Raw genomic sequence first — 24,006 nt, forward strand, 5'->3', positions numbered from 1 at the left:
AGGCCGGGTTCGATTCGGTACCCAGGAAAGCCTTTTCATTCACTTCAGTCCATACTGAAGGTATAAAAATGATTGATGTAGTTTATTGCAGATGTTGTAAGTGGTTTAATAACATGAAAGAGAAATGTAACTGCTATCAATAACGATTCGGGTGTGGTATGACAGAGATAAAATGAAGGGATGCTCTGAAACAGTACATGTGGCAGCATTCCTGGGCACACTGATGTAGAAGGAACAAAACTAGCTGATAGTAAAAGTAAAGATGCTTCAAGATGTGATTTCTTAATTAATATGGTGCTACATTTGGATATGAGTCCAATTATCAGATACATTGAAACAAATGGGAAGCAGAAATGGACTTCCTCTATTTTATCAACAAATAGGTAGTACAGAAACATAAGAAAAAGTATGGATTTTTGGAGTTCTGGTTTTAATGGTAACAGAAGATTTGAAACAATCCTAACTCGACTAAGGATTCGCTTTACCCGCTTCACTCAAGTAGCTGTATGTTAGAGGACCAGGTTAAAGTCGTGCTATATGAGTGCCCATTCATAATCCATAGCGTGGAAAAAATGAAACTGGAAGAAATTTCGAGATACATTATGAATTTAGACTTGTATATCGATACAATAAGTTATAACAAGACATTTTAGCATACAATTTTCTGCCGTTAAGAAATGTACACATCTTTTGAACTAATAGTGCTGAGACGTAAAACTGAATTACTTTAACACTTTGGATGATGGTCCAGTTGCAAAATACAGCTTAATTCTGATAACACCATCAGTAGACTCTATCCTTTAAGTTAATATCATTAAAATAATGTTGAAGTGTTTGGTATTAAAGGAAAATTTAGGTTGATGAAAGGAAGAATTTTTCTGCGTTTAAATGTTATTAGCATGTCCCGTGTGGTCTGGTGGCTAAGTCTTGTGGCTCTCCTGTGAGGCCCAGGTTCGTTTCAGTACCAGGAAGCCTTTTCATTCACATCCAGTCCATACTGAAGGTATAAAAATGTGATTGATTTAGTTGCAGATGTTGTAAGTGGTTTAATAACATGAAGAGAAATGTAACACCAGCTATCAATATCTCAGTTCGGGTATGGCATGAGAGAGATAAAATGAAGGGATGCTCTGAAACAGTACATGTGCCTTTATTCTATATGCACACTGATGAAGGGAACAAACTAGCTGATAGTAAAGCAAGGATGCTGCAAGATGCGATTTCTTAACTAATAAGATGCCACATTTTGGATATGCGTCCAATTATGGGCAATGCATTCAGACAAAATGGAAGCTGAGTTGGAAACCTCTATTTTATCAGCAAATAGGAAGTACAGAAACATTAGAAAAAGTATGGAATTTTTGGAGTTCGGGTTTTAAAACAGTAGCAGAAGATTTGAAACAATCCTAACACGACTTAGGATTGGCATTACCACTTCACTCACTTAGCTATATTTTAGACGGGCCAGTTCCCATTTTTCGTTCAATGTGGTGGTCAGCTATCCGTTGAGCATGCTGGTCATGTCCTAAATTTTATTTGCCCTACGGCAAGTACTGCTAACTTGGAGACTGTCTTAGAAGTTTTAAATAATGACGTTATAGTAGATAACCTTTTGGGTTATCTGAAATAGTCTGGTTATTTTAGTGAGATGATTTAGTATATTTAATGAAGATTTTAGTCACATTTATTCATATACTAAGTATATATTTTGAATATAAATGTTCAATATATACTTATTTTTGTTGAAATTCTATCTAATATCATTCTTCATTTTTATGTTCATATTTTAACACTGAATTTTACTAGTATATCATCATTCACGTATTCATTATCAATCATATCATTAATTTTGTAAATTTCACCTTCATTACGGCGCTGAATAATCCCTGATGGGTTCCAGCGCTTGTCTTCAAGACCTAAATATCGTAATCAATCAATCAAAGAGGGCTTTTTAATATAAAATTAATAAACTGGACTAAATTTCAACCTTTATTGTTATGACTGACAAGAAAACAAGATGTAAATGAACACTGTAGGATAAGTTTATCATACTATATGAAGGCATTAAATCTTGTTGTAATATTTCCTGTGGTGGAAGATAACAAACTTATTTAATTCCTGAGTGTCCAAATGGCTGAAAGGACCAGGTTAAGTCGTGCTATATGAGTGCCGCCATAATCCAAAGTGGAAAAAATGGAACTCAAAGAAATTTCTTGATACATTATGATAGCAGACTTTTATATCGATACAATAAGTTATAACAAGACATTTAGCATTTAATTTCTTGCCATTAAAAATTTACACATCTTTTGAACACTAATAATTTTCAACAAAAACTGAATCGTTTCAACACTTTGGATGATGGTCAGTTGCAAAATATAACTTAATTCTGATAACACCATCAAGTAGACTCTATCCTTTCAGGTTAATATCATTAAATAATGTTAAAAGTGTTTGATACTAAAGGAAAAAGGAAATTTAGGTTGATGAAAAGGAAAAAATTTTTGTGTTAAATGTTAATGAGCATGTCCCATGTGGTCTAGTGGCTAGGATATGTGGCTCTCACCATGAGGCCCGGGTTCGATTCCCGGTACAAAAGCCTTTTCATTCACTTCAGTCCATACTGAAGGTATAAAAAATGTGATTGATGTAATTGCAGATGTTGTAATTTTAATAACATGAAAAATAACACAGTGTGAAAGATAAAATGATGCTTAAACTGTAATAATAACACGATCTCAAACTCTGATATGACATAGAAATCAAAATAGGGATGCTCTAAACGACCAAAATGGAAACCAGAGATGGACCAATCAACAAATAAAAATAAATGAACTTTTAATAGTAACAGAAGATTTTTCAATATATGTTAAAAGCCAGTGTACAGCTGCAACAAAATTTCAAAATTTATTAGACAAAGCAATGACGTTAAGATGTAAAACACTTTTAAATCTTGGTGTATATATTTTGTGATATATTGCTATCTATGGATTCTTCAGATTTTATACTGAATTTTACTGATATCATCATTCACCAATCATTCACCCTTGAATAATCCATAATCAAAAATATCGTAATTCAATGAAGAGGGCTTTTTAATATAAAATTAATAAACACAACTTCTGAGAAGAAAACAGATGTAAATTTTAATAAGTATTGAAAGCCTTTAATTCCTACCTATTTCAACAGCAAACTGGAAGAATTTCAGACAGTTGGATTTATCAATAAATAAGTTATCAAGACAATCAATTTTCTGCCATTTTAACATTTTTGATACACTAATGGATTACAAAATACAGCTTAATTTTAACACTTTGGATGATGTTAAAAATGCAACAATTCATAAAATCCATCTAATGTTAAAAGCGTTTTGGTACTAAAGGAAATAATTTAGGTTGATGAATAAAAATTTTTGAAATGTTAATGAGCATGTCTTGGTCTAGTGGCTGATATTCTCACTGAGGTGAAGATTTGAGACCGCTATTCAATTAAAAATTTGCCTGATCTCATTGGAGATGAGCTAAAAAAATTGGTTATCTAAAGTCCATGGCATGAGAGAGATAAAATGTCACTCATGAATCCTGGGCCCTTTGGTGTGAAGGGGAACAAACTGCTGATAGTAAACGTGTGATTTCTTAATAATATGTTCAGACGGGATAAAAAAATGGGAGCTAGACTTTTCAGTACAATGTGCCATAACATTATTTAACCGATTGCTTTCTACCGACATGCTGGATTGGCCATACCTGCTTCACTCAAGCTATATTTGCTGCAAGTTTTATTCGTAACTAATAAGTAAATGCTGTTTAGTTGTTAAATTTATTCATACTAGGTCTTAGAAGTTTTAAATAATGACGTTATAGTAGATAACCTTTAATCTGAAATAGTCTAAATATTTTAGTGAGATATGATTTCTGTATATTTAATGAAAGTCACATTTATTCCTATACTAAAGTATATGTTTGAATGAAAGTTCAATATATACTTATTTTTTGTTAAATTCTATCAAATATCATTCTTTTTGTTGGTTCTATCAAATATCATTCTTCATTTTTTTACGTTCATATTTTAACACTGAATTTTACTAGTATATCATCATTCACATATTCATTATCAATCATATCTATCATTAATTTGTAAATTTCACCTTCATTACGGCACTGAATAATCCTGATGGGTTCCGGCGCTTGGTCTTCAAGACCTAAATATCGTAATCAATCAATCAAGTGGGCTTTTTAATATAAAATTAATAAACTGGACTAAACTTCAACCTTTATTGTTATGATGACAAGAAAACAAGATGTAAATGAACACTGTAAGGAATAAGTTCATCATAATATTGAAAGGCATTAAATCTTGTTAGTGATATTTCCGGTGGTGGAAGATAACCGTCTTATTTAATTCTGTGTGTCAAATGGCTGAGGAAGGACCAGGTTATAGTCGTGCTATATGGTGCCCATTCATAATCCACAACGTGGAAAAAATGAAACTGAAAGAAAATTCTAGATACATTATGAATTTAGACTTTTATATCGATACAATAAGTTGTAACAAGACATTTAGCATATAATTTTTGCCATTTAGAAACATTGCACACCTTTTGAACACTAATAATTTTCGATCGTAAAACTGAATCGTTTAACACTTTGGATGATGGTCAGTTGCAAAAATACAGCTTAATTCTGATAACACCATCAGTAGACTCTATCCTTTCAGAGTTAGTATCATTAAATAATGTTAAAAGTTTTTAGTACTAAAGAAAAGAGAAATTTAGGTTGATGAAAGGAAAGAATTTTTTGTGTTAAATGTTAATGAGCATGTCCCGTGTGGTCTAGTGGCTAGGATACGCGGCTCTCACCCGCGAGGCCCAGGTTCGATTCCCGGTACGGGAAAGCCTTTTCATTCACTTCAGTCCATAGTGAAGGTATAAAAAATGTGACTGATCTCATTGCAGATGTTGTAAGTGCTTTAATAACATGAAAGAGAATTGTAACTGCTATCAATATCGATTCGGGTATGGCATGAGAGAGATAAAATGAAGGGATGCTCTGAAACAGTACAGGTGGCAGCACATTCCTGGGCCCACTGATTGTAGAAGGGAACAAACTGGCTGATAGTAAAGCAAAGGATGCTGCAAGATGTGATTTCTTAACTAATAAGGTGCCACATTTGGATATGCGTCCAGTTATCAGACGATACATTCGTACAAAATGGAAGCAGAGATGGACTTCCTCTATTTTATCAACAAATAGGAAGTACAGAAACATTAGAAAAAGTATGATTTTTGAGTTCGGGTTTTAATTGTAGCAGAAGATTTGAGACCATCCTAACACGGCTTAGGATTGGCCTTACCTGCTTCACTCATAGCTATATTTTAGAGGAGCCAGTGCCCCAGTTTTGTTCAATGTGGTGGTCAGCTATCCGTTGAGCACATGCTGGTGCACTGTCCTAAATTTATTCGTCCTAGGGCAAAGTAGTTCTAACTTGGAAGACTGTTTTAGAAGTTTTAAATAATGACGTTATAGTAGATAACCTTTTGGGCTTATCTGAAATAGTCTGGTTATTTTAGTGAGATATGATTTCTGTATATTTAATGAAGATTTTAGTCACATTTATTCATATACTAAGTATATATTTTGAATAAAAAGTTCAATATATACTTATTTTTGTTAGTTCTATCAAATATCATTCTTTTTTTGTTGGTTCTATCAAATATCATTCTTCATTTTTACGTTCATATTTTAACACTGAATTTTACTAGTATATTTCATTCACGTATTCATTATCAATCATATCATTAATTTGTAATTTCACCTTCATTACGGCGCTGAATAATCCTGATGGGTTCCGGCGCTTGGTCTTCAAGACCTAAATATCGTAATCAATCAATCAAGAGGGCTTTTTTAATATAAAATTAATAAACTGGACTAAATTTCAACCTTTATTGTTATGACTGACAAGAAAACAAGATGTAAATGAACACTGTAAGGGAATAAGTTTATCATAATATTGAAAGGCATTAAATCTTGTTAGTGATATTTCCTGTGTTGGAAGATAACCGTTTATTTAATTCTTGAGTGTCCGAAAGGCTGAGAAGGACCAGGTTAAAGTCGTGCTATATAAGTGCCCATTCATAATCCGCAACGTGGAAAAAATGAAACTGAAAGAAATTTCGAGATACATTATGAATTTAGACTTTTATATCGATACAATAAGTTATAACAAGACATTTAGCATATAATTTTCTGCCATTAAGAAACATTACACACTTTTGAACACTAATAATTTTCGAACGTAAAACTGAATCGCTTTAACACTTTGGATGGTGGTCCAGTTGCAAAATACAGCTTAATTCTGATAACACCATCCAGTAGACTCTATCCTTTCAGAGTTAATATCATTAAATAATGGTAAAAGTGTTTGGTATTAAAGGAAAAGGGAAATTTAGGTTGATGAAAGGAAAGAATTTTTGTGTTAAATGTTAATGAGCATGTCCCGTGTGGTCTAGTGGCTAGGATACGCGGCTCTCACCCACGAGGCCCTGGGTTCGATTCCCGGTACGGGAAAGCCTTTTCATTCACTTCAGTCCATACTGAAGGTATAAAAAATGTGATTGATCTAATTGCAGATGTTGTAAGTGGTTTAATAACATGAAAGAAAATGTAACTGCTATCAATATCGATTCAGGTGTGGCATGAGAGAGATAAAATGAAGGGATGGTCTGAAACAGTACAGGTGGCAGCACATTCCTGGGCCCTTTGGTGTAGAAGGGAACAAACTAGCTGATAGTAAAGCAAAGGATGCTGCAAGATGTGATTTCTTAACTAATAAGGTGCCACATTTGGATATGCGTCCAATTATCAGACGATACATTCAAACAAAATGGAAGCAGAGATGGACTTCCTCTATTTTATCAACAAATAGGAAGTACAGAAACATTAGAAAAAGTATGGAATTTTTGAGTTCGGGTTTTAATTGTAGCAGAAGATTTGAGACCATCCTAACACGGCTTAGGATTGGCCTTACCTGCTTCACTCATAGCTATATTTTAGAGGGAGCCAGTGCCCCAGTTTTTGCTCACTGTGGTTGTCAGCTATTCGTGAGCATATGCTGGTGCCCTGTCCTAAATTTATTCGCCTTTGGGCAAAGTACTTACTAACTTGGAAGACAATTTTAGAAGTTTTAAATAATGATGTTAAGGTAGATAACTTTTTGGGTTATCTGAAATAATCTGGTTATTTTAATGAGATATGATTTCAGTATATTTAATGAAGATATTAGTCACATTTATTCTCATAGTAGGTATATATTTTGAATGTAAAAGTTCAATATATACTTATTTTTTGTTGGTTCTATCAAATATCATTCTTTTTTGTTGGTTCTATTTTTCTTCATTTTTACGTTCATATTTTAACACTGAATTTTACTAGTATATCATCATTCACGTATTCATTATCAATCATATCATTAATTTGTAAATTTCACCTTCATTACGGCGCTGAATAATCCTGATGGGTTCCGGCGCTTGGTCTTCAAGACCTAAATATCGTAATCAATCAATCAAGAGGGCTTTTTAATATAAAATTAATAAACTGGACTAAATTTCAACCTTTATTGTTATGACTGACAAGAAAACAAGATGTAAATGAACACTGTAAGGGAATAAGTTTATCATAATATTGAAAGGCATTAAATCTTGTTAGTGATATTTCCTGTGGTGGAAGATAACCGTCTTATTTAATTCCTGAGTGTCCAAAGGCTGAGAAGGACCAGGTTAAAGTCGTGCTATATGAGTGCCCATTCATAATCCGCAACGTGGAAAAATGAAACTGAAAGAAATTTCTAGATACATTATGAATTTAGACTTTTATATCGATACAATAAGTTATAACAAGACATTTAGCATATAATTTTTGCCATTAAGAAACATTACACACCTTTTGAACACTAATAATTTTCGAACGTAAAACTGAATCGCTTTAACACTTTGGATGATGGTCCAGTTGCAAAAATACAGCTTAATTCTGATAACACCATCCAGTAGACTCTATCCTTTCAGAGTTAATATCATTAAATAATGTTAAAAGTGTTTGGTACTAAAGAAAAGGAAATTTAGGTTGATGAAAGGAAAGAATTTTTTGTGTTAAATGTTAATGAGCATGTCCCGTGTGGTCTAGTGGCTAGGATACGCGGCTCTCACCCGCGAGGCCCGGGTTCGATTCCCGGTACGGGAAAGCCTTTTCATTCACTTCAGTCCATACTGAAGGTATAAAAAAATGTGATTGATGTAATTGCAGATGTTGTAAGTGGTTTAATAACATGAAAGAGAAATGTAACTGCTATCAATATCGATTCGGTGTGGCATGAGAGAGATAAAATGAAGGGATGCTCTGAAACAGTACATGTGGCAGCACATTCCTGGGCACACTGATGTAGAAGGGAACAAACTAGCTGATAGTAAAGCAAAAGGATGCTGCAAGATGTGATTTCTTAACTAATAAGGTGCCACATTTGGATATGAGTCCAATTATCAGACAATACATTGAAACAAAATGGAAGCAGAGATGGACTTCCTCTATTTTATCAACAAATAGGAAGTACAGAAACATTAGAAAAAGTATGGATTTTTGAGTTCTGGTTTTAATGGTAACAGAAGATTTGAAACAATCCTAACTCGACTAAGGATTCGGCTTTACCCGCTTCACTCATAGCTATATGTTAGAGGGACCAGGTTAAAGTCGTGCTATATAAGTGCCCATTCATAATCCAACAAAAAAATGAAACTGGAAGAAATTTCGAGATACATTATGAATTTAGACTGTTATATCGATACAATAAGTTATAACAAGACATTTAGCATACAATTTTCTGCCGTTAAGAAATATTACACTCTTTTGAACACTAATAATTTTTTGAACGTAACACTGAATCGCTTTAATTTTTGGATGATGGTCAGTTGCAAAATACAGCTTAATTCTGATAACACCATCCAGTAGACTCAATATATCCTTTTCAGAGTTAATATCATTAAATAATGTTAAAAGTGTTTGGTATTAAAGGAAAAGGGAAATTTAGGTTGATGAAAGGAAAGAATTTTTGTGTGTTAAATGTTAATGAGCATGTCCCGTGTGGTCTTGGCTAGGATACGCGGCTCTTACACCCGCGAGGCCATTCGATTCCCGGTAACTTCACTTCAGTCCATACTGAAGGTATAAAAATGTGATTGATGTAGTTGCAGATGTTGTAAGTGGTTTAATAACATGAAAGAGAAATGTAACTGCTATCAATAACGATTCGGGTGTGGCATGAGAGAGATAAAATGAAGGAATGCTCTGAAACAGTACATGTGGCAGCACATTCCTATCACTGATGTAGAAGGGAACAAACTAGCTGATAGTAAAGTAAAGGATGCTGCAAGATGTGATTTCTTAACTAATAAGGTGCCACATTTGGATATGCGTCCAATTATCAGACGATACATTCAACAAAATGGAAGCAGAGATGGCTATTTTATCAACAAATAGGAAGTACAGAAACATTAGAAAAAGTATGGAATTTTTGAGTTCGGGTTTTATTGTAGCAGAAGATTTGAGGCCATCCTAACACGGCTTAGGATTGGCCTTACCTGCTTCACTCATAGCTATATTTAGAGGGAGCCAGTTCCCCAGTTTTTGTTCAATGTGGTGGTCAGCTATCCGTTGAGCACATGCTGGTGCACTGTCCTAAATTTATTCGTCCTAGGGCAAAGTACTAACTTGGAAGACTGTCTTAGAAGTTTTAAATAATGACGTTATAGTAGATAACCTTTTGGGCTATCTGAAATAGTCTGGTTATTTTAGTGAGATATGATTTCAGCATATTTAATGAAGATTTTGGTCACATTTATTCATATACTAAGTATATATTTTGAATGTAAAAGTTCAATATATACTTATTTTTTGTTGGTTCTATCAAATATCATTCTTTTTGTTGGTTCTATCAAATATCATTCTTCATTTTTACGTTCATATTTTAACACTGAATTTTACTAGTATATCATCATTCACGTATTCATTATCAATCATATCATTAATTTGTAAATTTCACCTTCATTACGGCGCTGAATAATCCTGATGGGTTCCGGCGCTTGGTCTTCAAGACCTAAATATCGTAATCAATCAATCAAGTGGGCTTTTTAATATAAAATTAATAAACTGGACTAAATTTCAACCTTTATTGTTATGACTGACAAGAAAACAAGATGTAAATGAACACTGTAAGGGGAATAAGTTTATCATACTATTGAAAGGCATTAAATCTTGTTAGTGATATTTCCTGTGTTGGAAGATAACCGTCTTATTTAATTCCTGAGTGTCCGAAAGGCTGAGAAGGACCAGGTTAAAGTCGTGCTATATGAGTGCCCATTCATAATCCGCAACGTGGAAAAAAATGAAACTGAAAGAAATTTCTAGATACATTATGAATTTAGACTTTATATCGATACAATAAGTTATAACAAGACATTTAGCATATAATTTTCTGCCATTAAGAAACATTACACACCTTTTGAACACTAATAATTTTCGAACGTAAAACTGAATCGCTTTAACACTTTGGATGATGGTCCAGTTGCAAAATACAGCTTAATTTTGATAACACCATCCAGTAGACTCTATCCTTTCAGAGTTAATATCATTAAATAATGTTAAAAGTGTTTGGTATTAAAGGAAAAAGGAAATTTAGGTTGATGAAAGGAAAGAATTTTTTTGTGTTAAATGTTAATGAGCATGTCCTGTGTGGTCTAGTGGCTAGGATATACGGCTCTCACCCACGAGGCCCGGTTCGATTCCCGGTACGGGAAAGCCTTTTTCATTCACTTCAGTCCATACTGAAGGTATAAAAAATGTGATTGATGTAATTGCAGATGTTGTAAGTGGTTTAATAACATGAAAGAGAAATGTAACTGCTATCAATAACGATTCGGGTGTGGCATGAGAGAGATAAAATGAAGGGATGCTCTGAAACAGTACATGTGGCAGCACATTCCTGGGCACACTGATGTAGAGGGGAACAAACTAGCTGATAGTAAAGCAAAGGATGCTGCAAGATGTGATTTCTTAACTAATAAGGTGCCACATTTGGATATGTTCCAATTATCATTTAGACGATACATTTTGAAACAAAATGGAAGCAGAGATGGACTTCCTCTATTTTATCAACAAATAGGAAGTACAGAAACATTAGAAAAAGTATGGATTTTTGAGTTCGGGTTTTAATTGTAACAGAAGATTTGAAACCATCCTAACACGGCTAAGGATTGGCTTTATACCTTATTCAACACTCATAGCTATATGTTAGAGGAGCCAGTGCCCCAGTTTGTGCTCACTGTGGTGGTCAGCTATCCGTTGAGCACATGCTGGTGCACTGTCCTAAATTTATTCGCCCTACTGGCAAAGTAAGTAGAGATACTAACTTAGGAAAAGACTATTTTAGAAGTTTTAAATAATGATTAGTTATGGTAGATAACCTTTTGGGTTATCTGGAAAGAGTCTGGTTATTTTATTGAGATATGATTTCAGTATATTTAATGAAGATTTTAGTCACATTTATTCATATACTAAGTATATATTTTGAATGTAAATGTTCAATATATACTTATTTTTTGTTGTTCTATCAAATATCATTCTTTTTTTGTTGGTTATCAAATATCATTCTTCATTTTTTTACGTTCATATTTTAACACTGAATTTTACTAGTATATCATCATTCACGTATTCATTATCAATCATATCATTAATTTGTAAATTTCACCTTCATTACGGCGCTGAATAATCCTGATGGGTTCCAGCGCTTGGTCTTCAAGACCTAAATATCGTAATCAATCAATCAAGAGGCTTTTTTATATAAAATTAATAAACTGGACTAAATTTCAACCTTTATTGTTATGACTGACAAGAAAACAAGATGTAAATGAACACTGCAAGGGAATAAGTTTATCATAATATTGAAAGGCATTAAATCTTGTTAGTGATATTTCCGGTGGTGGGAGATAACCGACTTATTTAATTCCTTAGTATTCGAAAAGCTGAGAATGACCAGGTTAAAGTCGTGCTATATGAGTGCCCATTCATAATCCGCAACGTGGAAAAAATGAAACTGGAAGAAATTTCGAGATACATTATGAATTTAGACTTTTATATCGATACAATAAGTTATAACAAGACATTTAGCATACAATTTTCTGCCATTAAGAAATATTACACATCTTTTGAACACTAATAATTTTCGAACGTAAAACTGAATCGCTTTAACACTTTGGATGATGGTCCAGTTGCAAAATACAGCTTAATTCTGATAACACCATCCAGTAGACTCTATCCTTTCAGAGTTAATATCATTAAATAATGTTAAAAGTGTTTGGTATTAAAGGAAAAGGGAAATTTAGGTTGATGAAAGGAAAGAATTTTTTTGTGTTAAATGTTAATGAGCATGTCCCGTGTGGTCTAGTGGCTAGGATACTGCGGCTCTCACCCCGCGAGGCCCGGGTTCGATTCCCGGTACTGGAAAGCCTTTTCATTCACTTCAGTCCATACTGAAGGTATAAAAAATGTGATTGATTTAGTTGCAGATGTTGTGAGTGGTTTAATAACATGAAAGAGAAATGTAACTGCTATCAATAACGATTCAGGTGTGGCATGAGAGAGATAAAATGAAGGGATGCTCTGAAACAGTACAGGTGGCAGCACATTCCTGGGCACACTGGTGTAGAAGGGAACAAACTAGCTGATAGTAAAGCAAAGGATGCTGCAAGATGTGATTTCTTAACTAATAAGGTGCCACATTTGGATATGCGTCCAATTATCAGACGATACATTCGAACAAAATGGAAGAGAGATGGACTTCCTCTATTTTATCAACAAATAGGAAGTACAGAAACATTAGAAAAAGTATGGATTTTTGGAGTTCGGGTTTTAATTGTAACAGAAGATTTGAGACCATCCTAACACGGCTTAGGATTGGCCTTACCTGCTTCACTCATAGCTATATTTTAGAGGGAGCCAGTGCCCCAGTTTGTGCTCACTGTGGTGGTCAGCTATCCGTTGAGCACATGCTGGTGCACTGTCCTAAATTTATTCGCCCTAGGGCAAAGTACTAACAACTGGGAGACTGTTTTAGAAGTTTTAAATAATGACGTTATGGTAGATAACCTTTTGGGTTATCTGAAATAGTCTGGTTATTTTAGTGAGATATGATTTCAGTATATTTAATGAAGATTTTAGTCACATTTATTCATATACTAAGTATATATTTTGAATGTAAAAGTTCAATATATACTTATTTTTTGTTGGTTCTATCAAATATCATTCTTTTTTGTTGGTTCTATCAAATATCATTCTTCATTTTTTTTTACGTTCATATTTTAACACTGAATTTTACTAGTATATCATCATTCACCTATTCATTATCAATCATATCATTAATTTGTAAATTTCACCTTCATTACGGCGCTGAATAATCCTGATGGGTTTCGGCGCTTGGTCTTCAAGACCTAAATATCGTAATTAATCAATCAAGAGGGCTTTTTTAATATAAAATTAATAAACTGGACTAAATTTCAACCTTTATTGTTATGACTGACAAGAAAACAAGATGTAAATGAACACTGTAAGGGAATAAGTTTATCATAATATTGAAAGGCATTAAATCTTGTTAGTGATATTTCCTGTGGTGGAAGATAACCGTCTTATTTAATTCTGAGTGTCCGAAAGGCTGAGAAGGACCAGGTTAAAGTCGTGCTATATGAGTGCCCATTCATAATCCGCAACGTGGAAAAAATGAAACTGGAAGAAATTTCTAGATACATTATGAATTTAGACTTTTATATCGATACAATAAGTTATAACAAGACATTTAGCATACAATTTTCTGCCATTAAGAAACATTGCACACCTTTTGAACACTAATAATTTTCGAACGTAAAACTGAATCGTTTTAACACTTTGGATGATGGTCCAGTTGCAAAATACAGCTTAATTCTGATAACACCATCCAGTAGACTCTATCCTTTCAGAGTTAATATCATTAAATAATGTTAAAAGTGTTTGGTATTAAAGGAAAAGGGAATTAGGTTGATGAAAGGAAAGAATTTTTGTGTGTTAAATGTTAATGAGCATGTCCCGTGTGGTCTAGTGGCTTAGATACGCGGCTCTCACCCAGACGAGGCCCGGTTCGATTCCCGGTACGGGAAAGCCTTTTCATTCACTTCAGTCCATACTGAAGGTATAAAAATATGATTGATCTAATTGCAGATGTTGTAAGTGGTTTAATAACATGAAAGAGAAATGTAACTGCTATCAATAACGATTCAGGTGTGGCATGAGAGAGATAAAATGAAGGGATGCTCTGAAACAGTACATGTGGCAGCACATTCCTGGGCACACTGGTGTAGAAGGGAACAAACTAGCTGATAGTAAAGCAAAGGATGCTGCAAGATGTGATTTCTTAACTAATAAGGTGCCACATTTGGATATGCGTCCAATTATCAGACAATACATTCAAACAAAATGGAAGCAGAGATGGACTTCCTCTATTTTATCAACAAATAGGAAGTACAGAAACATTAGAAAAAGTATTGATTTTTGGAGTTCGGGTTTTAATTGTAGCAAAAGATTTGAGACCATCCTAACGCGGCTTAGGATTGGGCTTACTCGCTTCACTCATAGTTATATTTTTTAGGGACCCAGTGCCCCGTTTGTGCTCACTGTGGTAGTCAGCTATCCGTTGAGCACATGCTGGTGCACTGTCCTAAATTTATTCGCCCTAGGGCAAAGTACTAACTTGGAAGACTGTCTTAGAAGTTTTAAATAATGACGTTATAGTAGATAACCTTTTGGGTTATCTGAAAGAGTCTGGTTATTTTATTGAGATATGATTTCAGTATATTTAATGAAGATTTTAGTCACATTTATTCATATACTAAGTATATATTTTGAATGTAAAGTTCAATATATACTTATTTTTTGTTGGTTCTATCAAATATCATTCTTTTTGTTGGTTCTATCAAATATCATTCTTCATTTTTACGTTCATATTTTAACACTGAATTTTACTAGTATATCATCATTCACGTATTCATTATCAATCATATCATTAATTTGTAAATTTCACCTTCATTACGGCGCTGAATAATCCTGATGGGTTCCGGCGCTTGGTCTTCAAGACCTAAATATCGTAATCAATCAATCAAGAGGGCTTTTTAATATAAAATTAATAAACTGGACTAAATTTCAACCTTTATTGTTATGACTGACAAGAAAACAAGATGTAAATGAACACTGTAAGGGAATAAGTTTATCATAATATTGAAAGGCATTAAATCTTGTTAGTGATATTTCCTGTGGTGGAAGATAACCGTCTTATTTAATTCCTGAGTGTCCGAAAGGCTGAGAAGGACCAGGTTATAGTCGTGCTATATGAGTGCCCATTCATAATCCGCAACGTGGAAAAAATGAAACTGAAAGAAATTTCGAGATACATTATGAATTTAGACTTTTATATCGATACAATAAGTTATAACAAGACATTTAGCATATAATTTTTTGCCATTAAGAAATATTACACACCTTTTGAACACTAATAATTTTCAAACGTAAAACTGAATCGCTTTAACACTTTGGATGATGGTCCAGTTGCAAAAATACAGCTTAATTCTGATAACACCATCCAGTAGACTCTATCCTTTCAGAGTTAATATCATTAAATAATGTTAAAAGTGTTTGGTACTAAAAGAAAAAACAGAAATTTAGGTTGATGAAAGGAAAGAATTTTTGTGTTAAATGTTAATGAGCATGTCCCGTGTGGTCTAGTGGCTAGATACAATCCTAACACGGCTCTCACCCGCGAGGCCTGGTTTCGATTCCCGGTACGGGAAAGCCTTTTCATTCACTTCAGTCCATACTGAAGGTATAAAAAAATGTGATTGATCTAATTGCAGATGTTGTAAGTGGTTTAATAACATGAAAGAGAAATGTAACTGCTATCAATAACGATTCAGGCTGTGACATGATGAGATAAAATGAAGGGATGCTCTGAAACAGTACATGTGGCAGCACATTCCTGGGCACACTGGTGTAGAAGGAACAAACTGGCTGATAGTAAAGCAAAGGATGCTGCAAGATGTGATTTCTTAACTAATAAGGTGCCACATTTGGATATGCGTCCAGTTATCAGACGATACATTGAAACAAAATGGGTAGTAGAGATGGACTTTGATAACATGAAAGAGAAATGTAACTCTATTTTATCAACAAATAGGAAGTACAGAAACATTAGAAAAAGTATGGAAGATTTTTTAATGAGTTCGGGTTTTAATTCCTCTAACAGAAGATTTGAGACCATCCTAACACAAGCTTTAAGTTCTGGGCAATTGTAGCAGAAGATTGAGCCATTACCTGCTTCACTCATAGCTATATTTTAGAGGAGCCAGTGCCCCAGTTTGTGTTCAATGTGGTGGTCAGCTATCCGTTGAGCACATGCTGGTGCACTGTCCTAAATTTATTCGTCTTAGGGCAAAGTACTAACTAACTGGAAGACTATTTTAGAAGTTTTAAATAATGACGTTATAGTAGATAACCTTTTTGGGTTATCTGAAATAGTCTGGTTATTTTAGTGAGATATGATTTCAGTATATTTAATGAAGATTTTAGTCACATTTATTCATATACTAAGTATATATTTTGAATATAAAGTTCAATATATACTTATTTTTTGTTGGTTCTATCAAATATCATTCTTTTTTTTGTTTTCTATCAAATATCATTCTTCATTTTAACATATTTTAACACTGAATTTTACTAGTATATCATCATTCACGTATTCATTATCAATCATATCATTAATTTGTAAATTTCACTTTCATTACAGCGCTGAATAATCCTGATGGGTTCCAGCGCTTGGTCTTCACGACCTAAATATCGTAATCAATCAATCTAGAGGGCTTTTTTAATATAAAATTAACAAACTGGACTAAATTTCAACCTTTATTGTTATGACTGACAAGAAAAACAAGATGTAAATGAACACTGTAAGGGAATAAGTTTATCATAATATTGAAAGGCATTAAATCTTGTTAGTGATATTTCCTGTGTTGGAAGATAACCGTCTTATTTAATTCCTGAGTGTCCGAAAGGCTGAGAAGGACCAGGTTAAATGAGTCGTTCATAATCCGCTATAAAAAATGAAGTGCCCATTCATAATCTTTTATATCGATAACGTGGAAAAAACATGAAACTGGAAGAAATTTCGAGATAACACTTATGAATTTAGACTTTTATATCGATACAATAGTAGTTATAACAAGACATTTAGCATAAAGGAATTTTCTGCCATTAAGAAATATTACACCCGCGAGGCCTTTTGAACACTAATAATTTTCGAAAAAATAAAACTGAATCAATAATATGAAAGAGAAATGTAACTTTAACACTTTGGATGATGGTCCAGTTGCAAAATGCAGCTTAATTCTGATAACACCATCCAGGATATGACTCCAATTATCCTTTCAGAGTTAATATCATTAAATAATGTTAAAAAGTGTTTTGGTATTAAAGGAAAACAATCCTAACTCGGGAAATTTAGGTTGATGAAAATCTGCAACGTGGAAAGAATTTTTGAATTTTTAAATGTTAAATGTTAATGAGCATGTCCCGTGTGGTCTAGTGGCTAGGATACGGATGATGGTCCAGTTGGCTCTCACCCTCTATCCTTTCAGGCCCGGGTTCGATTCCCGGTACGGGAAAGCCTTTTCATTCACTTCTGTCCATACTGAAGGTATAAAAAATGTGATTGATCTCATTGCAGATGTTGTAAGTGGTTTAATAACATGAAAGAGAAATGTAACTGCTATCAATAACGATTCGGGTGTGGCATGAGAGAGATAAAATGAAGGAATGCTCTGAAACAGTACATGTGGCAGCACATTCCTGGGCACACTGATGTAGAAGGGAACAAACTAGCTGATAGTAAAGCAAAGGATGCTGCAAGATGTGATTTCTTAACTAATAAGGTGCCACATTTGGATATGCGTCCAATTATCAGACGATACATTCGAACAAAATGGAAGCAGAGATGGACTTCCTCTATTTTATCAACAAATAGGAAGTACAGAAACATTAGAAAAAGTATGGAATTTTTGGAGTTCGGGTTTTAATTGTAACAGAAGATTTGAGACCATCCTAACACGGCTTAGGATTGGCCTTACCTGCTTCACTCATAGCTATATTTTAGAGGGGAGCCAGTGCCCCAGTTTTGCTCACTGTGGTGGTCAGCTATCCGTTGAGCACATGCTGGTGCACTGTCCTAAATTTATTCGTCCTAGGGCAAAGTACTAACTTGGAAGACTGTTTTAGAAGTTTTAAATAATGACGTTATAGTAGATAACCTTTTGGGTTATCTGAAATAGTCTGGTTATTTTAGTGAGATATGATTTCAGTATATTTAATGAAGATTTTAGTCACATTTATTCATATACTAAGTATATATTTTGAATGTAAAGTTCAATATATACTTATTTTTTGTTGGTTCTATCAAATATCATTCTTTTTTGTTGGTTCTATCAAATATCATTCTTCAATTTTTACGTTCATATTTTAACACTGAATTTTACTAGTATATCATCATTCACGTATTCATTATCAATCATATCATTAATTTGTAAATTTCACCTTCATTACGGCGCTGAATAATCCTGATGGGTTCCGGCGCTTGGTCTTCAAGACCTAAATATCATAATCAATCAATCAAGAGGGCTTTTTTAATATAAAATTAATAAACTGGACTAAATTTCAACCTTTATTGTTATGACTGACAAGAAAACAAGATGTAAATGAACACTGTAAGGGAATAAGTTTATCATACTATTGAAAGGCATTAAATCTTGTTAGTGATATTTCCGGTGGTGGAAGATAACCGTCTTATTTAATTCCTGAGTGTCCGAAAGGCTGAGAAGGACCAGGTTAAAGTCGTGCTATATGAGTGCCCATTCATAATCCGCAACGTGGAAAAAATGAAACTGAAAGAAATTTCTAGATACATTATGAATTTAGACTTTTATATCGATACAATAAGTTATAACAAGACATTTAGCATATAATTTTTGCCATTAAGAAACATTACACACCTTTTTGAACACTAATAATTTTCGATCGTAAAACTGAATCGCTTTAACACTTTGGATGATGGTCCAGTTGCAAAATACAGCTTAATTCTGATAACACCATCCAGTAGACTCTATCCTTTCAGAGTTAATATCATTAAATAATGTTAAAAGTTTTGGTACTAAAGAAAAAGGGAAATTTAGGTTGATGAAAGGAAAGAATTTTTGTGTTAAATGTTAATGAGCATGTCCCGTGTGGTCTAGTGGCTAGGATACGCGGCTCTCACCAGAGAGGCCAGGTTCGATTCCCGGTACGGGAAAGCCTTTTCATTCACTTCAGTCCATACTGAAGGTATAAAAAATGTGATTGATGTAGTTGCAGATGTTGTAAGTGGTTTAATAACATGAAAGAGAAATGTAACTGCTATCAATAACGATTCGGGTGTGGCATGAGAGAGATAAAATGAAGGGATGCTCTGAAACAGTACATGTGGCAGCACATTCCTGGGCACACTGGTGTAGAAGGGAACAAACTAGCTGATAGTAAAGCAAAGGATGCTGCAAGATGTGATTTCTTAACTAATAAGGTGCCACATTTGGATATGCGTCCAATTATCAGACGATACATTCAAACAAAATGGAAGCAGAGATGGACTTCCTCTATTTTATCAACAAATAGGAAGTACAGAAACATTAGAAAAAGTATGGATTTTGAGTTCAGGTTTTAATAGTAACAGAAGATTTGAAACAATCCTAACACGACTTAAGGATTGGCCTTACCCGCTTCACTCATAGCTATATGTTAGAGGAGCCAGTGCCCCAGTTTGTGCTCACTGTGGTGGTCAGCTTCCGTTGAGCGCATGCTGGTGCACTGTCCTGAATTTATTTGCCCTACGGCAAAGTAATTACTAACTGGGAAGACTATTTTAGAAGTTTTAAATAATGACGTTATGGTAGATAACCTTTTGGGTTATCGGAAAAAGTCTGGTTATTTTATTGAGATATGATTTCAGTATATTTAATGAAGATTTTAGTCACATTTATTCATATACTAAGTATATATTTTGAATATAAATGTTCAATATATACTTATTTTTGTTGGTTCTATCTAATATCATTCTTCATTTTTATGTTCATATTTTAACACTGAATTTTACTAGTATATCATCATTCATTCACCTATTCATTATCAATCATATGATTAATTTGTAAATTTCACCTTCATTACGGCGCTGAATAATCCTGATGGGTTCCGGCGCTTGGTCTTCAAGACCTAAATATCATAATCAATCAATCAAGAGGGCTTTTTAATATAAAATTAATAAACTGGACTAAATTTCAACCTTTATTGTTATGACTGACAAGAAAACAAGATGTAAATGAACACTGTATGGGAATAAGTTCTCAAAATATTGAAAGGCATTAAATCTTGGTATTGATATTTCCTGTGTTGGGAGATATCCGTCTTATTTAATTCTGAGTGTCCGAAAAGCTGAGAAGGACCAGGTTAAAGTCGTGCTATATAAGTGCCCATTCATAATCTGCAACGTGGAAAAAAATGAAACTGGAAGAAATTTCGAGATACATTATGAATTTAGACTTTTATATCGATACAATAAGTTATAACAAGACATTTAGCATACAATTTTCTGCCATTAAGAAATATTACACATCTTTTGAACACTAATAATTTTCGAACGTAAAACTGAATCGCTTTAACACTTTGGATGATGGTCCTGTTGCAAAATGCAACTTAATTCTGATAACACCATCCAGTAGACTCTATCCTTTCAGAGTTAATATCATTAAATAATGTTAAAAGTGTTTGGTATTAAAGGAAAAGGGAAATTTAGGTTGATGAAAGGAAAGAATTTTTTTGTGTTAAATGTTAATGAGCATGTCCCGTGTGGTCTAGTGGCTAGATACGCGGCTCTCACCCGCGAGGCCCGGGTTCGATTCCCCGGTACGGGAAAGCCTTTTCATTCACTTCAGTCCATACTGAAGGTATAAAAAAATGATTGATCTCATTGGAGATGTTGTAAGTGCTTTAATAACATGAAAGAGAAATGTAACTGCTATCAATATTGATTCAGGTGTGGCATGAGAGAGATAAAATGAAGGGATGCTCTGAAACAGTACAGGTGGCAGCACATTCCTGGGCACACTGGTGTAGAAGGGAACAAACTGGCTGATAGTAAAGCAAAGGATGCTGCAAGATGTGATTTCTTAACTAATAAGGTGCCACATTTGGATATGCGTCCAATTATCAGACGATACATTCGAACAAAATGGAAGTAGAGATGGACTTCCTCTATTTTATCAACAAATAGGAAGTACAGAAACATTAGAAAAAGTATGGATTTTTGAGTTCGGGTTTTAATTGTAACAGAAGATTTGAGACCATCCTAACACGGCTTAGGATTGGCCATACCTGCTTCACTCATAGCTATATTTTAGAGGAGCCAGTGCCCCAGTTTGTCGTTCAATGTGGTGGTCAGCTATCCGTTGAGCACATGCTGGTGCACTGTCCTAAATTTATTCGCCCTAGGGCAAAGTACTACTAACTTGGAAGACTGTTTTAGAAGTTTTAAATAATGACGTTATAGTAGATAACCTTTTGGGCTATCTGAAATAGTCTGGTTATTTTAGTGAGATATGATTTCAGTATATTTAATGAAGATTTTAGTCACATTTATTCATATACTAAGTATATATTTTGAATGTGAAAGTTCAATATATACTTATTTTTTGTTGGTTCTATCAAATATCATTCTTTTTTTGTTGGTTCTATCAAATATCATTCTTCATTTTTTACGTTCATATTTTAACACTGAATTTTACTAGTATATCATCATTCACGTATTCATTATCAATCATATCATTAATTTGTAAATTTCACCTTCATTACGGCGCTGAATAATCCTGATGGGTTCCGGCGCTTGGTCTTCAAGACCTAAATATCGTAATCAATCAATCAAGAGGGCTTTTTTAATATAAAATTAATAAACTGGACTAAATTTCAACCTTTATTGTTATGACTGACAAGAAAACAAGATGTAAATGAACACTGTAAGGGAATAAGTTTATCATACTATTGAAAGGCATTAAATCTTGTTAGTGATATTTCCTGTGGTGGAAGATAACCGTCTTATTTAATTCCTGAGTGTCCGAAAGGCTGAGAAGGACCAGGTTAAAGTCGTGCTATATGAGTGCCCATTCATAATCCGCAACGTGGAAAAAATGAAACTGAAAGAAATTTCTAGATACATTATGAATTTAGACTTTTATATCGATACAATAAGTTGTAACAAGACATTTAGCATATAATTTTTTGCCATTTAGAAACATTGCACACCTTTTGAACACTAATAATTTTCGATCGTAAAACTGAATCGTTTTAACACTTTGGATGATGGTCCAGTTGCAAAATACAGCTTAATTCTGATAACACCATCCAGTAGACTCTATCCTTTCAGAGTTAGTATCATTAAATAATGTTAAAAGTTTTTGGTACTAAAGAAAAAGAGAAATTTAGGTTGATGAAAGGAAAGAATTTTTTTGTGTTAAATGTTAATGAGCATGTCCCGTGTGGTCTAGTGGCTAGGATACGCGGCTCTCACCCGCGAGGCCCGGGTTCGATTCCCGGTACGGGAAAGCCTTTTCATTCACTTCAGTCCATACTGAAGGTATAAAAAATGTGATTGATGTAATTGCAGATGTTGTAAGTGGTTTAATAATATGAAAGAGAAATGTAACTGCTATCATTATCGAGTTGGGTGTGGCATGACAGAGATAAAGTGAAGGGATGCTCTGAAACAGTACAGGTGGCAGCACATTCCTGGGCACACTGATGTAGAAAGGAACAAACTAGCTGATAGTAAAGCAAAGGATGCTGCAAGATGTGATTTCTTAACTAATAAGGTGCCACATTTGGATATGAGTCCAATTATCAGACGATACATTGAAACAAAATGGAAGCAGAGATGGACTTCCAACTATTTTATCAACAAATAGGAAGTACAGAAACATTAGAAAAAGTATGGATTTTTGGAGTTCTGGTTTTAATGGTAACAGAAGATTTGAAATCAATTTTAAATAACTCGACTAAGGATTATCTGAAATAGTCTATTTTAATTGAGATTCACTCATAGCTATATATACTAGATATATTTTGACCAGGTTAAAGTCGTTTTGTTAGTTCTATCTATATAAGTGCCCATTCATAATCCTAGCAACATGGAAAAAATGAAACTGGAAGAAATTTCGAAGATACATTATGAATTTAGACTTTTATATCGATACAATAAGTTATAACAAGACATTTAGCATACAATTTTCTACCGTTAAGAAATATTACATCTTTTGAACACTAATAATTTTCGAACGTAACACTGAATCGCTTTAACACTTTGGATGATGGTCCAGTTGCAAAATACAGCTTAATTCTGATAACACCATCCAGTAGACTCTATCCTTTCAGAGTTAATATCATTAAAGAATGTTAAAAGTGTTTGGTATTAAAGGAAAAGGGAAATTTAGGTTGATGAAAGGAAAGAATTTTTGTGTGTTAAATGTTAATGAGCATGTCCCGTGTGGTCTAGTGGCTAGGATACGCGGCTCTCACCCGCGAGGCCCGGGTTCGATTCCCGGTACGGGAAAGCCTTTTCATTCACTTCAGTCCATACTGAAGGTATAAAAAATGTGATTGATGTAGTTGCAGATGTTGTAAGTGGTTTAATAACATGAAAGAGAAATGTAACTGCTATCAATAACGATTCGGGTGTGGCATGAGAGAGATAAAATGAAGGAATGCTCTGAAACAGTACATGTGGCAGCACATTCCTATGCACACTGATGTAGAAGGGAACAAACTA

At 33.9% G+C, this 24,006-nt stretch overlaps 4 non-coding genes across 4 annotated transcripts; all 4 read left to right on the forward strand.

Moving 5' to 3' along the window:
- Positions 1-4,820: 4,820 nt before the first annotated feature.
- On the forward strand, positions 4,821-4,892 carry TRNAE-CUC (transfer RNA glutamic acid (anticodon CUC)). The gene has a single exon. It is a non-coding gene; the product is annotated as a tRNA-Glu (tRNA).
- A 3,270-nt stretch (positions 4,893-8,162) lies between these two features.
- TRNAE-CUC (transfer RNA glutamic acid (anticodon CUC)) lies at positions 8,163-8,234 on the forward strand. The gene has a single exon. It is a non-coding gene; the product is annotated as a tRNA-Glu (tRNA).
- A 14,480-nt stretch (positions 8,235-22,714) lies between these two features.
- TRNAE-CUC (transfer RNA glutamic acid (anticodon CUC)) lies at positions 22,715-22,786 on the forward strand. Its single transcript has one exon. It is a non-coding gene; the product is annotated as a tRNA-Glu (tRNA).
- A 932-nt stretch (positions 22,787-23,718) lies between these two features.
- TRNAE-CUC (transfer RNA glutamic acid (anticodon CUC)) lies at positions 23,719-23,790 on the forward strand. Its single transcript has one exon. It is a non-coding gene; the product is annotated as a tRNA-Glu (tRNA).
- Positions 23,791-24,006: the final 216 nt, after the last annotated feature.

Source organism: Macrobrachium rosenbergii, chromosome 17 (assembly GCF_040412425.1).
Source record: "Macrobrachium rosenbergii isolate ZJJX-2024 chromosome 17, ASM4041242v1, whole genome shotgun sequence".
In the NCBI taxonomy this organism is placed as follows: domain Eukaryota; kingdom Metazoa; phylum Arthropoda; class Malacostraca; order Decapoda; family Palaemonidae; genus Macrobrachium; species Macrobrachium rosenbergii.